This window comes from Otolemur garnettii, unplaced genomic scaffold, assembly GCF_000181295.1.
Source record: "Otolemur garnettii isolate 467f Iridium unplaced genomic scaffold, OtoGar3 scaffold00010, whole genome shotgun sequence".
NCBI lineage: Eukaryota > Metazoa > Chordata > Mammalia > Primates > Galagidae > Otolemur > Otolemur garnettii.
Genome location: NW_003852405.1, coordinates 3,535,487 through 3,556,465, shown reverse-complemented (window position 1 = coordinate 3,556,465; position 20,979 = coordinate 3,535,487). Strand labels below are relative to the sequence as shown.

Below are 20,979 nucleotides of genomic sequence, written 5' to 3'. Positions count from 1 at the left end.
ACCACAGTGATTCATATAACCTTGAACATACTGCTTCTAATCTAGCCTGACACTGCTATAGAGGTCAACTGAAGTTCCATATAGCTACAATGCAGGCAGAACAAAACACAATTCAACGCAAAGTTTGGGAGAAAATATGTTCTGGGATTAATGAAATATATCTTCTGATGTGAGTTCTGTTTCACTGTAGACGTGTACAGAATGTACACTGTACACAAGAAGCAGAAATGAATATTAAAACAGAATTGTCATGCTCGTTATTCAGTGATATCTATAGGTGCTTCATGGGTTGTTAAAAATGCACAAGCACTTAAATCAGTGGTTCTCAACCTTCCTAATGCTGCGGCCCTTTCATAGAGTTCCCATGGGTCATGACCCCACAGGTTGAGAACCGCCGACTTAAATAATCATTTTATTTATTAGTACATTCACTCAAGAGAAACTGCTAACTAATTGCTATTAGCACATCCACACATAAGAAATATAACTAGGAAATCTGTGGCTTAGGCCTTAGTTCAGAGCTCAGTTTTGACTTTGATATAGAATTTAGATGATGACATGAACATTTCATTAAATATCATTTTCCCTCATTCCCCCTTCCCTAATGGTTCTTTTTTAATGGAAAAAACTTCTGTCCAAGTAAGTGGCTCCAGTGATATACAATGTATAAAATCATATAACATATAGCTATGGAATAAATGGTTTGGTTAGTTACTTCACAACTATACATGAGAACAATGGGAATTAGATAAACTCATCAAAGAAATTCACTTTTGTAAATAAACTGTTACAGATGTTTCTGTTTAAAGAAGAAGAACCACTTACACTTCTAAGCATCCTATAGATTCCAGCAATTTACAATATCCAAAAAGGAAACCCCCTGGGATTTCGAAGTTGCTTCTTTACTCAGGAGTACTGACAACGTGACTGTTCTTTTTACAAGGAAACACTTTTATTTTTATGTAACTATATATGTACACAAATATAAGGCTTTATGTTTTTACATAACATTCTTGGAATCTACAGAAATATATCCTGATTTAGTCGCGTCTTTTGGGAAATACTGGTTTCCCACTATACATCAGCTACTAGGTCGGGTCTCAGGGACACGAGATTACCTGTTCTTCGTTTTCTCCTAGAGTTTCTTTTCATAGATGAGATAGAATGCCAAATAGTTTCCTGTACATCTATTGATTAGGTAATGGAGCTTCCAATACGAAACAACAAGGAGGGTGGTGAGGGCTAAACTAGACCTTTCCCATCTCCCATCCTCATGGTCTGAGTTGAGAAACCACCAGAAAACCACCTAATGTCAGAGGGCAAACATTCATACGTTCTCTCCCCCACCTCAACACAGAAGAAAGCTTCCAAAATACCACTATGTATGAGGGAAAGCTCTCCTACCACTGAAAATTCTTGGGCATCTCCAAAGTGTACCCTCAGTCTGATTCCTGTTTACTCAGTTCTTTCCCCACTTTATGTTTTTTTTTTTTCCTTTCCCATTCCATTCTCTCTTATCCAGTCCCAGACTACAGCATGTTGAATTCTGCAAAGCTCAGAAAGGGGGATTCCCTACGTGGCAGACCTTTTCCACGTAGCTGTTATTCTTTGAACACCGCTCTCAGGGTACTAAACTGGAAGGTTTCTTTTCTGCTGCACTGAGTTATGTAATTGTTATTTTCATCTTAATTATCCCGAGTGAGTGGGAAGGCATTTCAAGATTTGGCTCCCTTGGCTTTGACACAAGGTAACTAGAAAAGAAACTAACTCGTGTGCCATCTTCTCTAGACACCCATCTATTTCTTCATAGAAAAATGGAAATACACGCCAGGCCACCAGAGATCAAGAGCCTTCCAGGCCCCCTCTCCAACAGACTGAAACTGTCACTTTACATCCATTTCCCCTTTTATGAAACACATCATTCGCTAAGGCTGCAAAGTAAAGGAGACCCTGGGAGGTAATTTATTTGTTGGTATTTCAGCTTTCAGCTGCTGTGTGTTCATCTTTTCCTAAGGCAACCATTCATCCCCGTGTTTATTCATTTTCTTAAAAACCTACCCAATGCTTCTTTTGTGCTTAGAGTGAGAGTAACATAATAAATAAAACAGGTTTCCTTTGCCCTCAGAAAAGATAGTCCAGGGAAAAGGAAAATTATACAGACAATTAAAATAAAGCACTGTGAGTTTTACGTAGAAAAATTGCAAATGCTACGGACGCGTAAGACAAGACAACATAATCTCATCAAGGTTTTGGGGCCGAGGGACAATGTTCAAGTAGGTTGTTGGAAAGAAAAGGCAAGCTGCAAAATAGCAGTGGACCTCATTTTTGATTTTTTCAAAAAGTGCACCAAAGCACAGAAAAAAGCCTGTAAAGACATGGACCACACTGTTATTAATAGTTATAGTAGGTGTATAAAATTATGAGAACTTTCTGTATATTTGGATTTTCCAACCTTTATATAGCTAACATCTCTTTTTTCATATGGTAGTTGTTTTTTTTTTCAAGGCAAGCACGGGACAAGGTTTATTGAGGAAGAGAAGAGAGGTCCACGGAGTAAGAAAGTTTACAAAACAGGACATGTTCATCTCAGACAGCAAACAGGCTCCTGTTGCCCGGGAAAAGTAGGCAAAGAGGCCTAAATGTAAGATTTTTTAATGAAAGGTTTGGTGAACAAAATCCTTCCATGACACCCTTGTTGCCTCAAAAACTAAAGTCCAAAATTCCTGGTCCTACGGACACCATCGGCACCCTGCACTCTCTGGCCACATCCTGTCAACTGCTCGCCACCAAAGCACCTCCAGTCGACACAGCACTTTTATGTGACTTACAACCAGTGTCCCCTCTGGGCAGGCTTGGCAAGCAGATGGCACATTCCTGCTCAGAAAAAGCTCTCACTCCTTGCTGTGAGCAAACACCATCCCATGCCAGGACTTGCAAGGCCCTGAGAAAGGCTGGCTGGAGCTCAGTCCTGACCAGCCCCTTCACAGGGCAGCTTTGGGACGTGCACAAAGCTGCCCCTCCCTTGCCACTCCCTCTTATGCACTCGACGTGCACACACTTTCCTCGCCCAGAGGACCACGCACTTCGACAATGCAGGGCCCTGCCCCAGGTTCTCTGATCATTCCAGTCCCACGTGGGTGGCATCTCTGGAACATTTTCCCAGCCTTTCCCGGCACATATACGCCTTTATTCCACTGTGCTTCTGAATTCCTATTATGGAAACTATTGGACTGAACACAATTTATATATTAATTTTGTCTCTTCCCCACCTAAATACAAGCGTCACAAGGTCAAGGATCACGAATTATTGAACAGTTTACCCTAAGGACGGTGTATGGCGGCCATTGGTCCTTCAGTAAATGTCAGCTGAGTAAATGAAAGGCTGCATGCACATTTATGATAAATAATTTTTTTAATTAGTAATTTTTACTGTCTTTCTTGACTAATTTTGCTTGTGTCACTATCATGATAATATGGGGCGATTTTGTGTATATACGAGGTAGGACAATTAAATTGGCAAACTCATCCTAAAAAATTGCCACATACCACATTGCTGAATATCACTATGGTCAATTTCAAAGTACTCCCCTTGGGAGTTACGCACTGATGCCAGTGCCTCGTCCACCCTTCAGAGCAATTCCGATTCCAGAATTCCTTTCCTGGAATGGCCATCAGAGCTGTTTTCTATGAAGGGCTGACAATTAAGTTCGCAAACTCATCCTAAAAAATGTACTTAAAAGGATGCACCAGGTGCTGGCATTAGTGATGGCGTCCCAAGGGAGAGTACTTTAAAAGTGACCTTAATTTATAAATTATAAATTTTAATTTATAATGTGACCTTGTATATGGTGACAAATTCTCCATTTCAAATAAGGAATGGTTTTGACCACAAGCCCTTAGTACAAAGATCATTAAAACTGTGGTTGTAGCCTATATTTAGCCTATTCTGGGACTTGGTAATAGCCAATATCTCTAACTGAATCTACCACTGAAATTAAAGTTGGCATTCTAGATTGGTTGAGGGAAGTATTTTTCTCTCCTAAATGAATGGTTATTATTTAGATTTTCAAGTCATTATGTGCCTATAAGCAAAAAATTAAACAGCTCTGTGAGCAAATGAAATTTTAATTTATAATGTGAGTCCTTGTTTACACAGTATAGACCTGAAATTTCAAAACAAACCACTGTATTTAAAGGGACCGTGTCATTTTTAAAAAACTGATTACTACATTTTTTCAGTATTAAGTCTACTTTGCAAATAGGACTGTGAGCAAATTTATATTCCCACACATCATCAATACTAATGTATCTGTCCTCTTTCTCCAAGTGGTTAAAATTATATTAAAAATATGACAAATTGGTTTCTTTTTAAAGGCCGTAGTTAAGTCTGGAACATTAAGAAAGCTCAAAACATGTTTACTAAATAATACTGCCTCTATTTTTATTCGGCTCGATTTGAATTTTTCCTGAAAGGATGTCTATAAAGAAAAAAAGAAAAATCCACCTGAAGTGGAGACAGGAATGCCGCCGAGCATAAGTTATCTCATACACACGCCGTGCATGTCCACAGCCCAAAGGCTGCTATTCCTCAATGATCAATGCTTTTGGAGGCCAACAGTTATCTTTCTTACTTTATTGCAAGCACTGAGAATTGAATGAATTTTATTCACGGCCACTAGTCTTAAAGCTTCTTATGTCTCCAATCTAACCAGACTGACAGATTACATGATGACGTTTTAGCAAGAACATTTACTAACCAAATGAAAGCTCTGTGATGTGCTATACTTTACAGAAAACTGCTAAGGGAAGCACAATTCTGTGTGCCTAATGGGTAGAAAAAGACATATTAGTCATATGAATAACGGGCAATGAAATGAAGCTAAACACTCTTTAACTCTATCCCACCACTATTTAAAATACCAATTGTTAAAAGCACCTATCGAATGGGGCAGATGTCAGTCACACGATTCCCCAACCCTGAACCCTCCCTGTTCTGGGAAGTGACCTGTTCATCTGTTTCTTGGGCTGCTGAGGTTGGTCTTGTCTTTCTGCAGCTCTGTGAGCTCTTTCGATTACAGTTCCTTACAAATCTAATCAGATTTTAAATGTGGTGAAAAATTTACACCTTAAGGATATTTGTAGTAACTCTAAGTTCCAGTATAAGCCAAGAGAATGCATTTATAATTGGAATATGCATTACTCTAGTTCATCAGGACTAATTGGAGACCTCTGGGGGTGGTAATTACCTAATGCAAATGTGTACTCAGTGACTTGAAAATATACTTTCCCTTTATGGATATTCAAATGAAATTTTAATACATGAACTTTTACATTGTCCAATAGGCTTATGTGAATTGAGGTTATTAAGAAAAAACTTTTATCATGGAAAAAAAAGGTGAGAAATGTATTGTCCTAATTCGAGTATTTCTGGTCCAGAAAATTGCTCTTAAAATAAATATGCATAATAATATCCATTTGGAAGGGCTTTGAAAATATCTATAGGTCTGACACAATCTCTGTAGTTTAAACTTTCTCTGGGTATGTGAACTCTAGGTAGATTTGAGCGAAGATACACAGTGAAAAAAAGGACTTTATAAATGCCTCTTTCACCAAACGCGTTAAAGGCAGAAGAATGTAACAGGCAGACTTACATGCAACATGATTCAAAATAATTGCCTATGAAATGGTCAGAGCTTCCAAAAAATGCCAATTTGCAAAATGAAGCATTTGCTAGTATTTTACCTCTGCTGGAAAATTTGATTGCCTTGCCTGTCTGGGCCAGCAAATTCCCCTGTATAATTCCAGCAAATAGTATTATAGTGATATGCTACTGTAGCTTATCACAGACCCTAAATGAAACTCCTATTGCTTCAATTTGGCTCTGAGTGGCTGATATTAGAGACAATGATTTTCAGTTAAAGAAATCTTATGAAACTTACAAACCTTATCAAAATGTCACTTTATAAACATTTCTGTGTTTTATACTGCTGTAGGATTGGAATATTTTATCCATCGTTCTTACGGTCTCGAAAAAATAACAAAGATAGTATAGATTCACTAATACTCAAGTGTAATACTTTTCATTGTTTATCCACAAGAATCTGAAAAGTAGCTAGTAAAAATAGGATGGCTGGTATCCCTAACAAACCACTTTCTTCATTTTCAAAGCAACACTATACATCAGCTTTTCAAAGAGGTTAAAGAATTTTCCTACCACTAGCCAGTGTGCTATTTTATAAACTTGGGCTTTTAATTCAGTTCAGTATAGATCTACCCACCACCTACAATGTTCTAGATACTGTGAGTATAAATATGAAATGATGAACCTCTAGTTATTAAAAAAGAGCTTATAACACTTTGTAGAAAGTAGACCTAGATTTTTTTTTTTTTTTTTTTTTTTTGAGACAGAGACTCAAGCTGTCCCCCTGGGTAGAGTGTTGTGGCATCACTGCTCACAGCAACCTCCAACTCCTGGGCTCAAGCAAGTCATCTGCCTCCACCTCCCAAGTAGCTGGGACTACAGGTGCCAGGCACAATGCCCAGCTATTTTTTGGTTGCAGTTGTCATTGTCTGGTGGGCCCGGGCTGGATTCAAACCCGCCACCTTAGGTGTATGTGGCTGGCGCCTTAGCCACTTGAGCCACAGGTGCCAAGCCAACCTAGATCATTTAAAACAATAAACTAATGGCAGTGCAGTCACAGGAGAGGAGCTCACCCAGTCCTCCAGGTGTGGAGTGCTAGAAGGAGGATTCCTAGAAGAGAGAATATGGGAACTAAGTTTAGATGGATAAGTGACAGATCAACAGGAGTTAACCAGACGTAGAAGTAGAAGTAGTGTAAAGTCATTTCGGCCAGAAGCAACAGCATGAGCCAAGGTATGAGGAGAGAAGCGAACCCACTCTAATCAAAACAGGGCGGGGGAGGAGTATTTCAGAGACCACCCCACAGTCACTGTGCTCAGAGGCAGCACCACGTGGCCTGCAGAAGACAGTTCTCATGCCAATGTTTTCTGCACACATCTTCCTCTCCTTCTACCCCTTTACCTTGCCCTTCCTGGGCACTATAGGAAGAATCTTGTGATGGTAAGAACAGGTATTAGAAATCACCATTCCAACCCACCACCCTTCAAGAGTAAAATAAAGCCCAGAAAAATTAAATAACTTCCAAAGTCACACAGCTGGCTCCCGGCACTCATGAATAACAAACAGGGTCCTTCATATTAGGGAAAGAAAAGGTAAGAGCTTCTGTCTCACTTCTCACAAGCTCGGCCCTTGGAGAACATCACGGTGAAGCAAGGTGGCGTCTGCAATTTGGAAAAGGATGTGTCGACCTCCAGGACTGTGATGGCCACTAAGGCTGGTGAAATCTGTGATGCTTGGACCAGGTGTCACTGTTTCCAGAGGCAGCACAGTCGACAGAAGGCTCCTGACTTCCTGCTCTTCCACACTTCTATAGCAACATCATTTAACGAGATGTTAATCGCTATGCATTTCAGTGTACTCTCCTGGTTTCCCTTAGCAAGGAATTAAGAGCTTGGTTACTTTGCTTTAGGGAGCATGGCAGGGTTGAGAGCAAAGTCTTGTAGAAGTCACCAGCTCTCTTTGCTGTTTGTAAAGCCTGATCATTGAAGAGGTAAAATATCTTTTACTTCTGATGCTGATGGATGTGCCCCAGAAGAGAGGGGAAAGGGTCACCCTTTCATGGAAATAGGAGAGAAGAGAGGAGATTGCCCTGATGGAGAAGACCAGGGGTTTGTGGCTCCTGGAGCACCCAGGAACTGCTCACTGTGCGGTGGCTTCTCTAGGGGAGGCTCAAGACCTGTCAGCTTCACAGGTGCTGAGGAAGGCTGGGCCCTCAGCCTGGGGACACATCCTGCACCGGTCAGACACTGCACCACCCATGTGTGACACATGAACAGACAAATGTCACACATCAAGGGAGCCCTAAGGGCTCAGAGTTGGAATTAAGGTGATTTGAAGGAAATGTAAGATGAATTTATTTCACACCCTCCTGACTTTAGGGACAGAGTTGCCTACCAGCTCCCCTCTGAAGTTTCAGTTATTCCAGAGACAGCAGCAAAGTGCCTACTGCCCTCCCAGACTGTTGAGCTGTGTGGCTGGCTTCTTATCCTGAAAATGCTGCACTAACTGTCCAGAATATTTGCAACTGGCTTTAAACAATCTCTAGTATTTTAAATATCATGACAATATATTTGTAGGATGCATGGCTATTATTATCTGGAGATAATTGAAGATATTTTACTTTTAAATATACTAGCTAATACTCACCAAGCATTTACCACTTTCAGGTCCTGTTCTACGAGCTTGGTATATATTAACTCACTTAAGCCTCACGTCAACCCCACGAAAGGGGTCTTATCATAATCCCCTTTATAAAGAAGTAATTAAGGCACAGAGGGTTTACGTGACTTGTGCGACATTATAGAGGAGGTGTACGGAGAGAACTAGATTCAAACCTAGGCAGCCAACTCTGGAATCTGTATATCATTAATTTTCAAAAAAAATCATAAGTGGCTCTGTGCCCGTAGCACAGTGGTTACAGCACCAGCCACATACACCAAGGCTGGTGGGTTCTAACCCAGCCTCAGCCAGCTAAACAACAATGATAACTGCAACAAAAAATAGCTGGGCATTGTGGTAGCTGCCTGTAGTCTCAGCTACCTGGAAGGCTGAGGCAAGAGAATCACTTAAGCCCAAGAGTTGGAGGTTGCTGTGAGCTGTGATGCCACAGCACTCTACTGAGGGCAACATAGTGAGACTCTATCTCAAAAAAAAAAAAAATTTCATAAGCAAGATGCTTAGTAGCTAGCGGCTTACACTGCTATGCCTGCTCCAGTGGACCTAGATCCTTAAAAGTAAAACAGATGAGACCGTAGCATGACCACTGGCCTCGGGAGTTGGAGAATAGGACCACCTGCCTCTTCAGGTGTCAGTGTGCCCTCCACACCTGCCCTGAGCCAGGATCCTAAAGAAAGTAGCCATGATGGTGAACACAAAAGCCATCATTTATTAAGTATTAATATGTACAAAGAGCCAGACCCTGCCAGAATTCTACAAATACATTCTCTCAGTTAATGCACACATGACAATTCTGGAGGGTAGTGGACATTAGCTCCCTCAGTTAACAGAGGAGGGGCTGGGTACACTGCCACATGGCAGAGTAAAGCATTTAGCCGTGAAATGCTGACTCTAAAACCAGTTTCTCAACCACTTATAACATCTGGTGACCCACACCAGCAATTAAGAGCTTGCCTTGTAATGGGGCAACAATGTGGCAAATATAGTCCAACAAGGCCAACAAGGTCTCCATGCTCGCCTGGGAAACGAGGTACATTTTTATACAATATACTGCAAGTGGCTTTATTATAAGGAACATGTTCATCCCTGAGTGATGATGCTGACTGAGGATGCTCTGTGTTAGGATTATACCTACACATATACACAGGACCAAGAATAAATCACAAGACAGCGGTCTATAAATTATTTAAAATCGCAAAATCATGCCCCAAACCTCATTTTTTTACATAAATCTGAAAGAAGATATTAAAAGAACAAACAGACACAGCATCTACGATACGCTGTTTGGGATTATTTCCTAATATTTTGCTATGATTTTATATTCTAATCATACGAAATTGAGGTCACACCAATCAACGCTCTAAAATGCTACATGACCTTCCTTCCCAAGGTCGTCAGGGATCCAGAGGACCATCAGCGGTGCCTGCTGGCCTCTCTGTGCCCCTGAGGCCCCTCATAGAAGGTCCTTCCTGGGCTCTCCACTCATTCAGATGGTCTTTCTTTCATCCAGGACCCAGATATTCACGCAACAACACTGTGAGCCTGACATCAAGGTCACAGTCCTCCTTTCATCTCATGGTAGCAATTACAAATGTTTACCCTTCATCAATCTGATGGAGATAACTTCTCTTTAGCCTACCTCAGCTCACTTCCTTCCTCCAAAGAACTTCTGGCACAATCCATGACTCAGGCCAGGCTGGCTACAGAATAAAGTACGTCTCCTGATAAAGTTCGCTGATATAACCAATGTGTTCCCCCAAGACTCCTAAATTAGTTAAGAAACATACAATGCTATACTACTCTTTGGGGAAATACATAAATTAAAATGTCATAATGATTTGGTTAAAAACTCAGCTTTGGTGTTTATTCTTTATAAACATTTGGATATAAGTCAAACTCTCAAAGTCGCTGTAAAATGGGCCTAATACCACTCACAGGTTTTGCTGTAAGAATTAAAATTAAGGTACATTAACTATCCAGGACGTGGACAAATAATTATTCTAACATTCCCTCCACGATTACTTCCCCAGTGCACTGGTGGACATGTAAATCATACACATAAGAATTTGTAGTCACACTGTGTAATGAAATGTATGGAATAAGAACTTAGCGACCTGGTGTGGCAGCTCATTTCTGCAATCCTAGCACTTTGGGAGCCTGAATCAGGAGAATTGCTTGCGCTCAGGAGTTCATGACCAGCCTGAGCAAGAGAGTGACGCCATCTCTACAGGAAATAGAAAACTAAGCCAGGCATGGTGGCCTGCACCCACATTCCCAGCCACTCAAGAGGCTGAAGCAGGAGGATCCCTTGAGCCTGTAAGTTTGAGGTTACTGTGAGCTACGCGAGGCCACTGCATCCTAGCTAGTCTGTCCCAAAAAACAAAATAAACACAGGTCCTAAGAACTAGGTTTGCTCAGCCTAGAAAAGAGGAATGTGACAATTCTAGAAAAACTTATTATCAAATGAAGGCAGGTGGATTAGTGGGAATTTCTAATGTTAACTTTGTATCTTTTAAGTGAAACCTACAATTTTGCCTGCCACGTGGTAAATGGAATTTTATTTTATTTTGACCCCTAGCTGGCAGGGTCTTATTACAGATGCATGCCCGTAACAGTTAGCTCCCAAGCTACTTAACTCAAGATGTTAGTCTGTTTTCTCTTCAGGTCTTTCACGATAAGGGTATGGCGTTCAGGATTTCTGAGGGAGTCTGTGCTGACCATATGGGGAAAATTCCCAAAGGAGGATGTGAAAAGCTGATAAGAAGGTTAAAAAGAACACAGGGAAAAATATTGTGTTAGACCCATGCTCTCTAAAATCGAAGACACAAAAATTCTTGCCTGCACTTTCATTCTGTTTCACCTTACAAAAACCTCCTGCTGTTCTACTCTGCTCAAAGTCCTCTTTCCAAACTACTTTGAATTAAAAAATGAACGCAGCCTTGCTAAGCACCCATATGATCTCTTCTTTATTCTTTACTTTTTAAAAGCGGGACAAAAAGAGCTACTGGAGCTTTTGTGGCTGGACACTAGCCTTGCCTGTCTCCTGCGATTTCCCAAAACCTCAAGGCCGCATCTTCAACCGTGTCCTCAGGATCTCTTGTTCCTCTTTTGGCTTTTGACAGTGCCTCTAATAGCAGAGGCCACAGAAATTCAAAAAAAAAGAACAAGAAAGGGCATATCTTCTAATAGGGACAAGTAAGAAATCAACCCATTTTCAAAGAGTGCCTAAAAATGTCACCATGGGCCCATTCCTACCTCTGATGCTTGGTAGCTGAGGGCCACGAACAAGGGAAGACTTATGCCACCTTTTCTTGTACATCAGGCTTTTTCCCGACTTATTATTGTTTAAATTGGTGCTTCTGTTTTCTCACATGAGGTTTGTAATTGTTCTTCTTTTAGACTGTCATCCCTTTCATCTATTGGCAAGGTGCTGTATTATTCATGATGCAGTTCCAGGCTCAGTATTGTAACATGGAGCTAACGGTAACCACAAGCACATTCCATTGCCCGTCCCGGATGGCTTGTAATACAGAAAGAACTCAATTAAAATAATTTTATAACAATAACAACAACAAAAAAAATACAGGAAAGAATACAGGAAAAAAAATGTGTTAGGTCAATGCTCTCTAAAATTGAAGACAAAAAAAAAAAAAAATACCGGAAAGAATACATCTTGACATCTCCCCCCCACCCCTAATTTTCAAACTATTTACAAATATTTACAAAGAGCAGTGAAATGGTAATAAAAAAATTGTCTAGAGGCTGTAATAACTACATGGCCAACCCTAAAATATATCCACTGATCACCCAAATAATTCTACCATTGAGGTCGCAAAATATATGGGCAAGATGAAGATCTTACGACGTGGCACATGCTTTTTATTTTATCATATGATTTTGCATGCCATTGCTAGTTTGGTTTTTTATCTTGATTAAGGCATTATATCACGTGTGCCAATTGATAATCCTAAAGTGTGTGTGGGGGTGTGTGACCGTTTTTATCCTTTCTTTTCAGATGAAGAAAGTGAGGCTTAATAAATGGCCCAAAGATTTATACCACAAGTTGGATTGAAAGCCACGTTTAAAAACTTCCTACCCTCACTGCTTCTAACCAGTGAACGTAGGAATTTCCATCACTGCTGGTTATTAGCGGGTTACCCTGTGCCAAGCACTTTGTTTGAAGTGCTTTGCGTGCACTATGACCACACAGGCAGGAGTCAAACAGAGCCAAGAATGTGGACCATTCCTCACCTAGGGGCCCAAACTCTCATGCACGGAGCATGGGCATTCTCAGAACATGATAAATTTATATAACATTATCACAAATTAAATAACAGCCGAATTAAAATCTTTTCCAATGAAGATAAAAATATTATCTTTTTTGACTTTCAGAAATGTTATTGAAAAAAAATTGGCAAAAGAAGTGAAGTATGTTTGTTCTTATGCTTCGATGATGATTAACGAACTCCTTTTTGGAGAGGCAAGATCTGTGCTTGGCATTAATATCATAAACTTTTCTCATCCCAGTAGTTTCCCTTTAGGTGGGAAAAGCAGTTACATAAAACAGCGATTAATGAGATGCCACACATGTTGATTCAGTCCCAGATACAGCGTTTCTTTTTTCCTCCTTCAAATCTAAATGCTTCACCAAAATTAATTTTAAGTCACACTACAAATATGAGTAAAGTGCCGAATCAAGTTGAAAATACATCATCTGCTCAACCTGAGGCCATATGCTTCTTTCCCAGTTTCTTCCTGTTTTTGCTAGGGGGAGGGGAAAACCATGCTTGAACAGTTTGAGATTCCAAGAAGGGGTTACCATTTCATTTCCTCAAAATGATTGGCCAAATTCTCTTCTTGGATACTGCTTGAATTGAAATGGAAGATGCACAAAGTATTTAAATATGGGATCCCCAGAGCATGGCATTGCATTTTTTTTTTTTAAGTGGCAAGTTTCTTCCTCTGGGAGTGAAAAGCTAGAATATCGGCATGAAAATGGGAGGTGGTAGTGGAGAAATACAGGGATACTTTCGTCTTTCATCCATTTAATCCTCTTGACGTGCTCTAAACAAACTGAAAGAGTAATTCTTAGTCTCGAGAAGGAAAGTTCTGTCCTAACTTGAAGGCTCGCTTGATTCTATTGGGACCTTTAAAATAACAGGAAGCCATGGACACAATTGTTAAAAATGGACATCCATAAGCATGTTCTCCAGGGAGATCGCCAGAAGCAGAATGGTGGCAAGAAACCAAAGTTGGTATTCTACTTGCATAGACCTGACTTCCTCCAAGAAAGCCTGTTTATAAATACCTAATGTTTCGTGGCAAATATACAACTTCTCAAATTCCTGATCTGAAGTACAGAATTTCCACACAATTTTTGAAATGAAGACATATCTACAGCACATTTCAAATAAAGTTAAAGTTGGAATTTTCTTACTTTGATGAAAAACTATTAAAACTAAAGAGCTTTTAAAATAAGCCCCAAGGGCACCTGAGTAAATTAAGGTAAGAAATATTTATAAGATGAAGGAAGATGCATATGTACTAAGGAAACAGAGAATGATGGGAGGGACTACCCTGAACTCAAAGGCACAACCAGAATAATTTTCCTACTACTTCCAAAAAGGTTTGCAGAAGGTCATCTTAGCTTATCGTATTGAATCAACAACAACAACAACAACAAAAACCCACTTGATCATCTCAATATTAAGTACTTGTATTTAAAATATAATTTCCTCCCTATCCAGCCGACCATGTATAGTGATGTATTTTGCATGAGAAACCTTACAATTTTAGCAAACCATGTGTACAATAAAGCACAAAATTAAAAGTACACAATGTAATGTGGTTGTTACATAGCATATAAAAAAGACAAGTTTAAATTTTATAAAATGTTGTAACAAATCCTTAAAAACATTTAATGTACATTTTAGAACTGCTCACAGAACTGTAATCTACTACTTAAATAAAAACGAGTTAAGTAAAATAAGTTATCACTTAAGTGAAAATTAGTTAATTGCTACAAAAATTAAACAATAAAATCAGAACTACATATTTAATAGAATTCAGAGGAAGGAAACTTTCTAAGCATAAAAGCAGCAAAAGAGACCATCAAACATCAATAACTTTGACCACCGATGAGTTTAAAACTTTATACAAAAAAAAAAGTTCTAAAAAATTTCAAATATTTTCAACAAATCTGAGAAGGTAGATATCACTTATTTATGTATATTTTTTCTTATAAATTATTTAGAGACATGCCAAATCTTCAGTAGAAAAATGGGGAAAGCATAACAGATAATTCACAGAGGAACAACACAAATAGCTAATAAACACCCAAAATAATAGATCTAATTAGTTCATATTGTGGAACAAAAACTATAATGATATGAATATAAGATAACTATTCTTTCCTTATCAAATTGCTTCAAGTGAAAAGAATATCACAGGGTTAATAAGCATAGAATAAGACACATTTTCTTGCTCCAATAATGGTGGGGATATAACTCAATATAATATTTCTGAAAAGCAATTTGGCAGCATATGTATCCAGAATCAAGGAATTCATATTTTTTGACCCAAAAAATTACATCTCTATGACTCTGTTCTTAACTAATGATTAGCAATATGGACAAGTATGTCAACACATAGATTGTAGGCAGAATGGGGACCAAAGACCCCATTCTTGGTGAGGGCACACACCTCCAGAAAAAGGGGAAAATAAAAAGTAAGCTAAGTGAGGCAGAACAAAGGCAAGTCAGCTAGTTTACCTTTAAACCAGCCACTGCTAAATTTCTTATCTGAGCAAGTTTCCTGCTTTTCCCAGAAACCTGGCCTACTGGGGATACAGCTTACTGACACCGATGCTGGGTCTGTAAGCACTCTGAAGAACAATGGCCACAGAGGATGCTGTGTGCAAGGCCTAGCAAGAAACATTAACTAGGCCACCTTCTGCTCAGTTAGTAGTCAACACAAACACCCACTGTGGAGATTTGTATTTGGCTGGGGCAGGAATCAAGGGAACAGTCAAACCCTGAAATACAGGCAGAAGGGCTTATATCCCTTATCCCAGAGAAAGACCCTCTGTGGTGGTGATGAGAGGAAAATTTCTCTTTCCCACAGATTCTTCAGGGGAGATTGATGCCAATGGCATTTAACTCCGCAGTGAACTATTGGAGACTAAAACCTCCCTAGGCATCTATGTGTGTGGCTACAGACAGGAGGCTGCTCCCAGACAAGGCTCAGGTTCCAGATTTCTCAACACTGCTCAAGCTCTTAATGATTATAGAAACAATAGAAGCTGATACGCTTGCTCAGAGAAACTGCTGATGTCTTTGTTCCCTTCCTCAGCTTACTCTCTGGGCTAATGAGCAAATACACTTTAATAAAAGTGGAGTGGAACTAACACCCAGGGTCACCGTCAGAACCTCACAAATAGGCAATGGTCCCTGTGCTCCCACCTTTGAAAATGCTATTCTGTGTGTCTTGTCTGTTTATCTCTTGTCATTTCTAATTTTATATTTCTTCAGTGGATCGCTGCCAGATCCACAGGTCTTAATGGACCCTGCCCCTGGGGAGGGACCCCAGCAATAGATATTCCTTAAAGTAGTACTTATAATAATTAAAATTAGAAAGAGTAATGTCCAACAATAAATTATGCTAATACCACTTCACATTTTCTTGAAGAGTATTTAATGATTCAAGATTTCCTTCAGAGTATGGCAAGGATGGTCTTTTCAGCCAGTCCTAGATAACCATGTCACTCCCCTAGTTAAAGTCCTTCAAAGGCTCAATCTACTCTTGAGAATAAAGGTATGTTTCTTAGTATGGATTGACAAAGATCTTGCCTAAGTTTTCTCTCAGTTCCCTTCATGCATGGCTCTCCCTCTCCAACCCAAACCATTCAGGGTCTTTGCTGTATCTGTTCTCTCCACCTCAACCCTCTTATCTCTGTTCACACCCTGTTAATCCCCTGCTCATAGATTCTGGGTTTCAGTGTAGAATCAGATCCTAATGTGATCACCGATATAAAGGTCCTGCCTCTTTTAAGCCTAGCCACTGTATTTCCCTGATCTCAAATCTTCAGGATTACCTTTGCTCCAGGACACTGTGTGTCCCAGAAGGGAAAACACATCTTGTTCCTTCCTGCACCCTCAACACCACGTCTGCACACTTGTCAAATGGTTGAATGAACAAATGAATAAACAAATATGCTCATGAAACAAGGTGATAAAACATAATACCAAACTGAAAATACAGGCATTTCATAAACAGGAGGTTATATAACAAGAAAGAAATAATAGCAGGAAAAAGGACCTAACAAAATAAAAGTATAAAGGGTGATGATCCAAGTAAGAGGATCACAGACAATCTGTCCAGGCAACTTTTCTATATTTCCTTGTATTTTCTGGATTGTTCAGAATAAATATTTCAAAATGCAAAACTGGTAATGACATTAGGAGGTGCCTGCTACTATTACCCCCATTTTAGACAGTATTTATTATTTTAAAAACGTATGTGCTGTCTCACCTTTAAATAACATTCAGATAGCAAGTACCGACTGAATGCCTGTCACTGCAATAGTTATCCAACAATATTGAAAAATAATTCAAAGGGGGTTTTTCAGAACTGCCTGACATTAAAAAATGATACAACAAATAGTTAACTCCTTAAAATAGCTTTTTAAAAAATTCAATTATGTTCAAGTTTAATATTTAGACTGCCAGAAATTATTCTTTCCATTTCCAAACTGCTAAGCAGAGTGAGTTCTGCTGGGTGTCATCAACCCAGTGTGTTTCAGTGCCAAGGTCTACAGTTGTTTGTTTCAGAACCTCTAATTAGCTGCCTTATCTTCTGCTAGGGATTCTTCTGGTGCTAAATTTTAATCGCCCAAATTAATTGAAATACTGTAGCAATTTCAGATTAACATTTTCAAAATTAACAATGCATAAAATAAAATCATCCATAAATCTGCTTGGTAACAGCAGCCACTAATGAACTCTGAAAAACAGACCAGATCCCACTGCTAATTTGCACTGTACTATGCAGCTAAACCTCAGGAAACAAGGTTTCTCATCCAAAATTTAGCATTAGTATGGCACATAGAAGATGTCTAAAAGGATAAGGTCCCTGGAGCCAAAGGCACTGCAATTAAGTCTGGCACCCACCTGGTGTCGTATGACCTTGGGTGACTTATTTAACCTCTCAGAGCTTTGGATCCCTCTGCAAAAAAACTCCAATGATCCTCCTGGTATTCACATGTTTATTTATTCCCCTTTCCCAAATGTAGGTAGGACCTGTGACTTCCCTCTGGTCAAAAGAATATGGCCAACATGTTAGGCCATCACTGTTGTGACTGTGTTATATAAATTTGAGTCTCCACCTTGCTAGGAAACTCTATTGCCTTCTTGATTTCCATACTCTGATGAAGCAAGCACTCATGTTGGGGAACTGAGGACGGTCTCCGGCCAACAGTATGCCAGGGAGTGAGGCCTTCATTTCAATAGCCCAAGGGGAACAGGCCCTGCCCCAGCTGAGCTGTCAGATGAGCTCTGGCCATAGACAACAGGTTAAGTAAGGTCTTGGAAGAAACCCTGAAGCAGAGAACCCAGCTAAGCCATGTCCAAATTCTGACTCACAGAAACAGACTCAGATAATAAATGTTTTATGCCAGGGGGTCCTCAAACTTTTTAAACAGGGAGCCAGTTCACTGTCCCTTAGACCATTGGAGGGCCAGACTGCAGGCCCCAGGATGAGTCGGCTGCTAAGCAGGACAGGCAGTGGCAGCAAAAACACCCAGTAGGCCGGATAAATGTCCTAGGCGGGCCGCTTGTGGCCCGCGGGCCGTAGTTTGAGGATGCCTGTTTTACACTATTAAATTTATGATAACTTCTTATGTAGCAATAGAAAACCAATATTACTGTGTGTTTATGTGTGTGTGTCTGTTAACAATAAACATCACTACCACCACCATTTACAGAGTGTTTACCATGTGTTAAAGTTTTTTTATTTTGTTATTAGGAAATGGTGCATATTTTATTAGTTAGGGTAGCAGTATTTGCATTTGATTTGGGGGATTTTTTCTGATTAATATGAGGGCACACACACAATTAGGCCACACTGCTTGCACTCTGCACAAAGCCTAAGCTGTAGCCATGTCTCTCTTATGGGATGTGTGCCACACACCCACACTGGGAATGCGTGACATGTTATCTCATTGAACTTTCATAATGACACAAGGAGGTGGCAGCTACTGTTACCCCCATTTTAGAGATGATAAAACATGTTTACTTGCCCAAGGTTCTACAACTAGTAAGTAGAAAGGCAGGATTCAAATCCAAATCCATGCCCAGGGCTTCCTCTGGAGATGAAAGGTCGATGGATTAATTTATTCTAATATGTATGTAAGAACAAAGGATTATCACCATCTAGAAACCACACTGACATTAAAAGGAGAATACTGGCCAGGCGTGCTGGCTCATGCCTGTAATCCTAACACTCTGGGAGGCCAAGGCAGGAAGACTGCTTGAGCTCAAGAGTTCCAGACCAACCTGAGCAAGAGTAAGACCTCCATCTCTACTAAAAATAGAAAAATTAGCCAGGCATTGTAATAGGCATCTGTTGTCCCAGCTACTCGGGAGGCTGAGGCCGGAGGATCACTTGAAACCTGGAGTCTGATGTTGCTGTGAGCTAAGCTGCTACCAAGGTTCTCCAGCCTAGGTGAAAAAGTGAGACTCTGGCTCAAAAAAAAAAAAAAAAAAAAAAAAGGAGAGGGAGAATATTAACTTGGTATTTTAGGTACAATGCCAGGGTCATTAGATCAGAAGGTCAACTGTATGGCAAAAATACTTGGCTTTTTGGCATCACTGCAAACTCAAGTTGCCAGTTGAGAGGAGCCTTTGTTGGGAATTTTCAGTTCCTGGGTTAGGTACATTCCTCCAGATTTTTCTCTTTTGATATCACAAAGCAGTAGTCAAAAAGAAGAGCCCACAAATTTTACAAAGTGAGGTGGGAACCCCAGCCACGGTTATGCCCAAAGATGGAAATTGTCTGAAAATTGCTGCACACAGTAACACATGTGCATTATGATCTGCTAAAACCAGCCTTATCTTTTTCCCTCCTGCATTCTTTTGTAAACACTGAATTATAGAAAATGAATTCCACATGGATAAGCTAACTCAGCCCCACTCTCCAAGTGGGAAGCTGGCACAGAAACCAGGCTGGCCAGTCACCGGGCATTCTGGCTACTGTGATTGCTGCAGCAATGAGCATGTGGTCTAGGCCAGGCCAACTGAAGCCCTCCTAGGGACTTTTGCTAGATTTCCTGGGAAAAGGCAGTCTGTTTTCTCTGAGTTCACTAGCTGTGGGAACAATGCACTCTGAGAATGACTAATGGACAACTTTGCCTCCAAACAAGCCTGCCTGAGGCACCTGCTGACAGGAAGTCAACAAAGGAGAAAAGAGAACCAAGAGACAGAGAGAGACTGGACTCCGATGATACTAAGTTAAACCCCTGGATCCAACCCTACCTGAAGCCAAAACAATCTAGACGTCCTACTTACCTAAGTCAGTACATACTTTTTTTTCTAGAACAAATATGAAATGGGTTTATGTCACTTAGTAAGCAAAACCCTGTAGGTTGATATAGAGCTAACTGACCCAAACCTAGTAACAGACTGATAATTTCATTTTAACATTTGTAGTACTAGTAAATTTACTTTTACTGATGTAACCGTTAGGTATTTTGTTTTCTTGCCCTGAGTCCTTTTTTGCTCGCAATGAATTTTCCCTTATCTGCATGCACAGCCAACCAAACCGTTCATAACCTCCACCACACGCTATGATAGTTCATCACACGCTGCACACCGTAACCTATGTCTGATCACCTCAACAAAAGTCCAAGTTCCTCAAAGGTGAGGAAACTTTCATATGTTTCTAATATCTATACAGAGAAAAAGAATTAGTCTCAAAAGAAAAATGATCTGTATAAGCAATTCTAAGAACCTAACGTAAGCTTGTCTTTCAAAATACAAATTTAAAAATTAACCTGGTTTGCACATACTGAAATTGCCAATAGGAGTCATTGGACAGAAATTCCATAAAGCACACTCCAATATTTTAGTTAATGTGATTAATAACGTGTATTAAGGATGACCTTATCAATGTCCTGATATCAGCTGGATACCATATGGTTAATGGAAACCACTATGTTTTGACCCAAATGTTTCCTTTTCAATTAAGTTTCTTTAGGTCTAAGCTCTGAAACAAGGCTATCTAGCTCTCAGAGGTTGTTGGCTCATAAGAAATTCCTGAAATTTCTTTGTTTACTTAGTATTACATGGCACATTCTTTATTTTTTTCTGAAACACAGTAATAGTCAACTATCATGGCCACAGATACAGCAGAGGAAGTTCAGGTCTAAATAAGGAGAACTTTATTAATGACAAATGTTCAAAGTAGCTCACTAGGTTCAAGACCTCCTTTTCAGAATCTTTTGTCTACATATTTAATAGATACATACGTTATCTTCTAAAGATAGAACTACTACTACAATAACAGACATTGTTAGAAGTGCATAAATGGCGCAGAAGTAGATTCTGGATATTATAACGCAAACATCTTATTATTTCAACAATCACATTACTGATGCCCTGTTTCCCATC

General features: G+C 39.8%; 1 protein-coding gene across 1 annotated transcript in view; it reads right to left on the bottom strand.

Annotated features, from left to right (window-relative positions):
- The window catches only part of VAV3 (vav guanine nucleotide exchange factor 3), a 384,658-nt gene that overhangs the window by 86,568 nt on the left and 277,111 nt on the right, over nt 1–20,979 (bottom strand). The gene's annotated exons all lie outside the window — the stretch shown is intronic.